This window comes from Musa acuminata, unplaced genomic scaffold, assembly GCF_036884655.1.
Source record: "Musa acuminata AAA Group cultivar baxijiao unplaced genomic scaffold, Cavendish_Baxijiao_AAA HiC_scaffold_455, whole genome shotgun sequence".
NCBI classification, from domain to species: Eukaryota; Viridiplantae; Streptophyta; class Magnoliopsida; order Zingiberales; family Musaceae; genus Musa; species Musa acuminata.
In genome coordinates this window covers 32501-40000 of record NW_027020702.1, presented here as the reverse complement: position 1 = coordinate 40000, position 7500 = coordinate 32501, and positions in this window count along the sequence as shown.

Sequence of the window (7500 nt, the reverse complement as noted above, 5' to 3'; positions counted from 1 at the left end):
GGAGCAAAATGTCAGCCATCTCAGCACCCTGGAACCCCCCGGGTGGCACAGGGCTGGATGGGGCTTTCGTATAGCAGGGACGGTGCTGCCTCTCGCTTCGCTCGCTGTTCGCCGCTCGCCGCTCGCTCGCGCAGCCAAAAATGGCCAGTTTTGGCCCGTTTTGGCCAGTTTTTGGCCTGTTTTTGCGTTGCGCGGTGACCATCTTGAGCGGAGCAAAATGTCAGCCATCTCAGCACCCTGGAACCCCCCGGGTGGCACAGGGCTGGATGGGGCTTTCGTATAGCAGGGACGGTGATGCCTCTCGCTTCGCTCGCTGTCCGCCGCTCGCTGCTCGCTCGCGCAGCCAAAAATGGCCAGTTTTGGCCCGTTTTTGGGCCGTTTTGGCCTGTTTTTGGGCTGTTCTTGCGTCGCGCGGTGACCGTCGTGAGCGGAGCAAAATGTCAGCCATCTCAGCACCCTGGAACCCCCCGGGTGGCACAGGGCTGGATGGGGCTTTCGTATAGCAGGGACGGTGCTGCCTCTCGCTTCGCTCGCTGTCCGCCGCTCGCCGCTCGCTCGCGCAGCCAAAAATGGCCAGTTTTGTCCCGTTTTTGGGCCGTTTTGGCCTGTTTTTGGGCTGTTCTTGCGTCGCGCTGTCACGACCTTAGCTGGAATTGCCTAAGGCGTGAGGCACCCTTGCGGCCGAAGACGCGAACTTAGCTTGCGTTGCCTAAGTCGCGGGTCACCCTCGTTGCAAAGACGCGAACTTAGCTTGCGTTGCCTAAGTCGCGCTTTGCCCTTGCGATCTTGCTCCGCAAGGATCAGCCACTTTGTAACCTCTCGCAGGTCCCGAAGGACCTGTAAAAGAGAAAGAAAGTTAGATCGAAAGAACGAGCAACGGACAAGTCCCGAAGTCTCGCGAAAAGGGAAGCTTTACAAGCAAATCGTCGAACACCTTGTGTGCACAAGAGAAAAGAGGGAGAGGGAGGAAAACAAGGCTTTCAAGGATGAACGAACAGCTGCAAGCCCACAAACAGCCGCTCACCTGGTCCCGGACGCAACACCAAGTTCCCGTAAAGGTCACGTGCGAACTTGCGAAAGAGTGTTCAACGCCCGGTATATAACCGAAGCCCCATCCAGCCATGTGCCACCCGGGGGGTTCCTGGGGTCTGAGCTGGCTGACATTTTGGTGAGCGGAGGCAGCACTCCGCTCACCTCCCGCGGCACGCGAAAACGGCTCCGTTTTGGGCTGTTTTGGGGCTGTTTTGCTCGGTTTGGTGAACGGTCGCTTTGCAACGCTGCAGCTTGTTCGAACTTACATATTTACAAGCAAAATGACCCAAAACCATAAGAAAACATGCTGTCAAGCAGCTGTACATGCGGGTGCGAGCGACGAACGGTTCGTTGAACGGAGTTGTTGCGGGTGCGCGACGACCGTTCGTGACATTCTCCCCCACTTAAACTGTCGACGCCCTCGTCGACGCTTGTTGGTAGTTGTTGATGACTTCTTCTTCATGTCGCAGGGCGTCTTCAGGCTCCCAACTGGCTTCAGTTCGGGGAAGCTTTCGCCACTTCACCAAGTACTCTGTCTGCTCCGCTCCGTTGGGTAGCTTTATCTTGCGATCCGCCAGAATGGTTTCCACTCGCTTCTCGTAGGAGGCTGTGATGGGAGGTAGCCGAGTTGGAATACTTCGAGAAGCATCTTGCGGATCCGAATGGTAGGCCTTCAGGTTGCTGGCGTGAAGAACGTTGTGAATTTTGAACCACGCCGGCAGCTGCAACTTGTAAGAAACATTGCCTACTCTGCTGATAATTGGGAAGGGCCCTTCATACTTACGCACCAATCCTTTGTGGACTCTTTTCCTGAAGAATTGGAGTGATGCTGGTTGGAGCTTTACCAACACCAAATCGCCAACTTTGAACTCTTGTGGTCGCCTTCCCAAGTCTGCCCACTTCTTCATCCGTTTTGCCGCCTTCTCCAAGTAAGCCCGCGCAATATCGGCATTTCGATGCCACTCCTTTGCGAAATGGTAGGCTGATGGACTACTCCCAGTATAACCAATTGCCATAGTGTGCGGAGTCGACGGTTGTTGTCCTGTGATAATTTCGAAGGGGCTCTTGTTGGATGCAGAGCTCCGCTGCAAGTTGTAGGAGAATTGGGCGATGTCCAACAGCTTCACCCAATCTCGTTGATTGGCACTCACGTAGTGCCGGAGATACTGCTCTAAGAGCGAATTTATTCTTTCAGTTTGACCATCCGTCTGGGGGTGGAGGCTTGTAGAGAAGTATAACTTTGACCCCAACAATTTGAATAGCTCGGTCCAGAATCGTCCCAGGAACCGAGCGTCTCGATCACTAACAATATTGTGTGGGACTCCCCAATACTTCACTACACCCTTCATCATCAGTCTGGCCGCCTCTTCAGCTGAACAGTGTAGGGGAGCAGCAATGAAAGTTGCATACTTTGAAAACCGATCGACCACCACAAGTATCGATCCAAGTCCCCCTACAGGCGGCAAGCTAGATATGAAGTCTAAGGAAATGCTCTCCCATGGCCTTTCTGGTACAGGCAACGGCTCCAAAAGTCCCACCGGCTTCCGTTGCTCCACCTTGTCTTGTTGGCAAGTAAGGCATGTTCGAACATACTCCTCCACATCAATCCCCATCTTTGGCCAGTAGAAGGCCCTCTCCACGAGAGCCAATGTTCTGTGAATGCCGGGATGTCCAGCCCAAAGGGAATCGTGACACTCTTTCAAGAGTTCACGCCTTAAATTGTCCACTCGGGGAACATAAACTCTATTCCCTTTTGTGTAAACAAGTCCCTCCTGGACCCAAAATCGTCGTGCCTTGCCTTCTTTGATGAGCTGCATCAGGATAACTGCCTGGGGATCACTATACAGTCCATCTCTGATTCGAGAAAGGAAGTTGGAATGTAACTGACTTGTTTGGCCTCTGCCCTCCAGTTGTGCAGCATTCACGCACTCCACCTTCCGACTCAGCGCATCGGCCACGACATTCGCCTTCCCGGGCTTGTATTCCATTGCCATATCAAATTCAGCCAGGAAGTCCTGCCACCGTGCTTGCTTTGGGGAGAGCTTCTTCTGAGTTTGGAAATAACTCAGGGCGATGTTGTCTGTCCTCAGCACAAATCGCGACCCGAGGAGGTAGTGTCGCCAAACTCGTAGGCAGTGGATCACCGCTGTCATCTCCTTCTCATGCACTGGATACCGCCTCTCGGTCTCGTTGAGTTTGCGGCTCTCGTAGGCCACCGGATGACCTTCTTGCATGAGTACTCCACCGATAGCAAAGTCCGAAGCATCGGTATGGACTTCAAAGGGCTCTCCATAGTTTGGCAATTTGAGTACTGGTTCTTCCAGAACAGCAGCCTTCAGATCTTGGAATGCTATCTCACATTTGTCAGACCACTTCCAAGGCTGCTCCTTCTTTAGCAACTCCGTCAGTGGGGTTGCCCGCTTCGAATATCCTGAAATGAAGCGTCGATAGTAGTTGACGAATCCAAGGAAGGATCTCAACTCTGGCACCTTCTTTGGTGTTCGCCATTCCGCAACTGCTTGCACCTTCGACTTGTCCATCCGAATGGAGCCACCACCGATTCGATGCCCTAAGAATAGGATCTCAGTTTGAGCAAAGTAGCATTTCTCCCTTTTTACGAACAAAGTGTTCTCCCTGAGAACCTTGAAAATCGTCCGAAGGTGCTTGACGTGCTCCTCGAGCGTTTGGCTGTAGACGACGATATCGTCCAAGTAGACGACCACGAACTTATCCAAATACTCCTTGAATAGTTGGTTCATGAGAGTACAGAATGTGGCCGGAGCGTTGGTTAAGCCGAAAGGCATCACCAAGAACTCAAACGCTCCATACCTGGTCACACAGGTAGTCTTCGCTTCGTCGCCTTCAGCAATGCGCACCTGCCAATACCCCGACCGAAGGTCGAGTTTTGAGAAATACTTGGCCTTGCCCAGTTGGTCGAACAAGTCCGCGATGAGCGGGATGGGATACTTGTTCTTCACCGTTACTTTGTTGAGGGCTCGATAGTCGACGCATAATCGGAGGCTCCCATCTTGTTTCTTCTGGAAGAGAACTGGAGCTCCGAAAGGTGCTTTTGAGCTGCGGATGAGACCACCGCTTAGCAGTTCACCTAACTGCTTCCTGAGTTCGGCCAACTCTGGCGGGGGCATGCGGTAGGGTGGTCTCGCTGGAGGCTTCACTCCTGGCTCTAGCTCGATACTGTGATCCACGCCTCTGCGTGGTGGGAGAGTCTTCGGCAACTCGGGTGGCATAACGTCTTCGAACTCCTTCAAGACGTTCGCCACTACAGCAGGTTCTTGAATGGCCTCTTCGTTGAGTGGCTCTAGCTTCATAGCAGCCACGAATGTCAGTTCGCCCTTTCGCACCCCTTTCTTCAATTGTAAGGCCGAAATGTGTTGGGGCTCCTTGGTTCCTCTCCGAGAGACGGGAACCACGCAGGGGTCATCGCCTCCCATCATACATAGGGAGTTTAAGAACGGCATCGGCACCAACTTCGCCGCATGCATAAACTCCATTCCAAGAATCACTTGGAAGTCGTCCAGTGGCACGGCCATCATGTTGGTGTTACCGCTCCAAGTCCCGATTTTGATAGGAACACCCTTCGCCAACCCGGAGATTCGCCTGGCCTCCGAGTTCACCGCCTTCATTCGGCTTGGGCTCTTCTCCAATGTCAACCCAAGTCGCTGTGCTTCGCGATCGGCTATGAAGTTGTGGGTAGCGCCCGTGTCCACCATTGCACGGGTCGTTTGGCCATTTAGCTTAATGTCCACATACATTAGTTCGCTGCTTCCTGCTTTTTGTGCCTTCGTCTTCGTGTTCTCCCCCACTTGACCCCGCATAGCGTTCAACAGACGCATTGCTCCCATTCGGGGTCCTTGCGACTCCTCCTCGTCGCTGCTGGATTCTGAGCTGCTCGAACTAAGAGCAACAGCTTTGCCCTTGTCCGATCGGGGAGGGTGGATGGAAGCTGTCAAAGCGTTGAGTGCCTGCTTCTGTGGGCACTCCCTTACCATGTGCGGTCCTCCGCACAAGAAGCATCCTCCAGGTTTTGAGGCCTTGCCTTTTGGGTTCGGCCCTTTGTGGGAGCTCTTCTTCTTCTGTTCGCCCCCGAGATCTTTCCCTCGAGAATGTTTTGGAGGGCGATTGCTTGAAGATTGTTTCCTTCTCGCTGGGTCTTCAGAGGAAACGAAGTCGGTGAGCCTTTCTGCAGCTGCAATTGCCCCGACCACGTCGGTAACATTCCTTCGATTCAGCTCTTGCTGAGCCCATGGTTTCAGACCATCAAGGAAGCTGAACAACTTGTCCTTCTCGGACATGTCCTGTATGTCCAGCATCAGTGCAGAAAACTGCTTTACATAGTCTCGGATGGTGGTACTTTGGCGGAGTTGTCTCAGCTTCCTTCTTGCGACGAACTCTGTGTTCTCCGGTAGGAACTGAGTTCTCAACTCCCGCTTCAAGTCTTCCCATGTGTCGACTCGACACCGACCTTGTTGGATCTCCTCCCAACGAGTTCGCCACCAAAGTTTCGCATCTCCATTCAGATACATTGTTGCTATTGAAACTTTGGTATCTTCAGAATCGGGCCTCGTAGCTCGGAAGTATTGCTCCATGTCGAACAGAAAGTTCTCGAGCTCCTTGGCATCTCTGGCCCCTCCGTATCCATGGGGCTCAGGTGCCCTCAAGTTTTGTGGCGGTGCAACGCGGGTGTTGCCTCCTCCCGCATTTAGCATTCTTGTGAGCATAGCCACCTTCGCCGTGAGTTCCGCCACAACGTCTTGCAAGTGCTGCACGGAGTCCTTGGTGTCATCGGACAGTCGGTCGACTAGGGCCTCGACCTTGTCGATCCTGGACTCCGCTTCCTCTTGCGAGCTCTCTACCCCAACAAGTCTTTGTTGGCCATGGTAGAGTTCCTCCATGCTCGCTTCCAGAACATCTAGGCGGGTTTCCGCCGTCGTGAGTCTCTCCTTATGACTCTTTTTTCCTGTTAGCGCACCAGATTGCGCTTCCTCCGCTCGCGGAGAGTTGCCAACTTCTCGCTCATCCTGTTCGCTGCCGCGATCCTCGTGAGCGGCTCCAACAGCATGAGAGCGAGTGTGCACATGCAGCCCACCTGCGGCTGCTTGGGGCAAGGTTCCGGCTTGCCCCGTCTTGCTTGATTCGCCACGATGCTTTGCCATGGCGAAGTTGCGAAGTTCGTTCGCTGTTCGATCGAAGAGCTTGCCCGCTCTGATACCACACTGTCACGACCTTAGCTGGAATTGCCTAAGGCGTGAGGCACCCTTGCGGCCGAAGACGCGAACTTAGCTTGCGTTGCCTAAGTCGCGGGTCACCCTCGTTGCAAAGACGCGAACTTAGCTTGCGTTGCCTAAGTCGCGCTTTGCCCTTGCGATCTTGCTCCGCAAGGATCAGCCACTTTGTAACCTCTCGCAGGTCCCGAAGGACCTGTAAAAGAGAAAGAAAGTTAGATCGAAAGAACGAGCAACGGACAAGTCCCGAAGTCTCGCGAAAAGGGAAGCTTTACAAGCAAATCGTCGAACACCTTGTGTGCACAAGAGAAAAGAGGGAGAGGGAGGAAAACAAGGCTTTCAAGGATGAACGAACAGCTGCAAGCCCACAAACAGCCGCTCACCTGGTCCCGGACGCAACACCAAGTTCCCGTAAAGGTCACGTGCGAACTTGCGAAAGAGTGTTCAACGCCCGGTATATAACCGAAGCCCCATCCAGCCATGTGCCACCCGGGGGGTTCCTGGGGTCTGAGCTGGCTGACATTTTGGTGAGCGGAGGCAGCACTCCGCTCACCTCCCGCGGCACGCGAAAACGGCTCCGTTTTGGGCTGTTTTGGGGCTGTTTTGCTCGGTTTGGTGAACGGTCGCTTTGCAACGCTGCAGCTTGTTCGAACTTACATATTTACAAGCAAAATGACCCAAAACCATAAGAAAACATGCTGTCAAGCAGCTGTACATGCGGGTGCGAGCGACGAACGGTTCGTTGAACGGAGTTGTTGCGGGTGCGCGACGACCGTTCGTGACAGCGCGGTGACCGTCGTGAGCGGAGCAAAATGTCAGCCATCTCAGCACCCTGGAACCCCCCGGGTGGCACAGGGCTGGATGGGGCTTTCGTATAGCAGGGACGGTGCTGCCTCTCGCTTCGCTCGCTGTCCGCCGCTCGCCGCTCGCTCGCGCAGCCAAAAATGGCCAGTTTTGGCCCGTTTTTGGGCCGTTTTGGCCAGTTTTTGGCCTGTTCTTGCGTCGCGCGGTGACCGTCGTGAGCGGAGCAAAATGTCAGCCATCTCAGCACCCTGGAACCCCCCGGGTGGCACAGGGCTGGATGGGGCTTTCGTATAGCAGGGACGGTGCTGCCTCTCGCTTCGCTCGCTGTTCGCCGCTCGCCGCTCGCTCGCGCAGCCAAAAATGGCCAGTTTTGGCCCGTTTTGGCCAGTTTTTGGCCTGTTTTTGCGTTGCGCGGTGACCA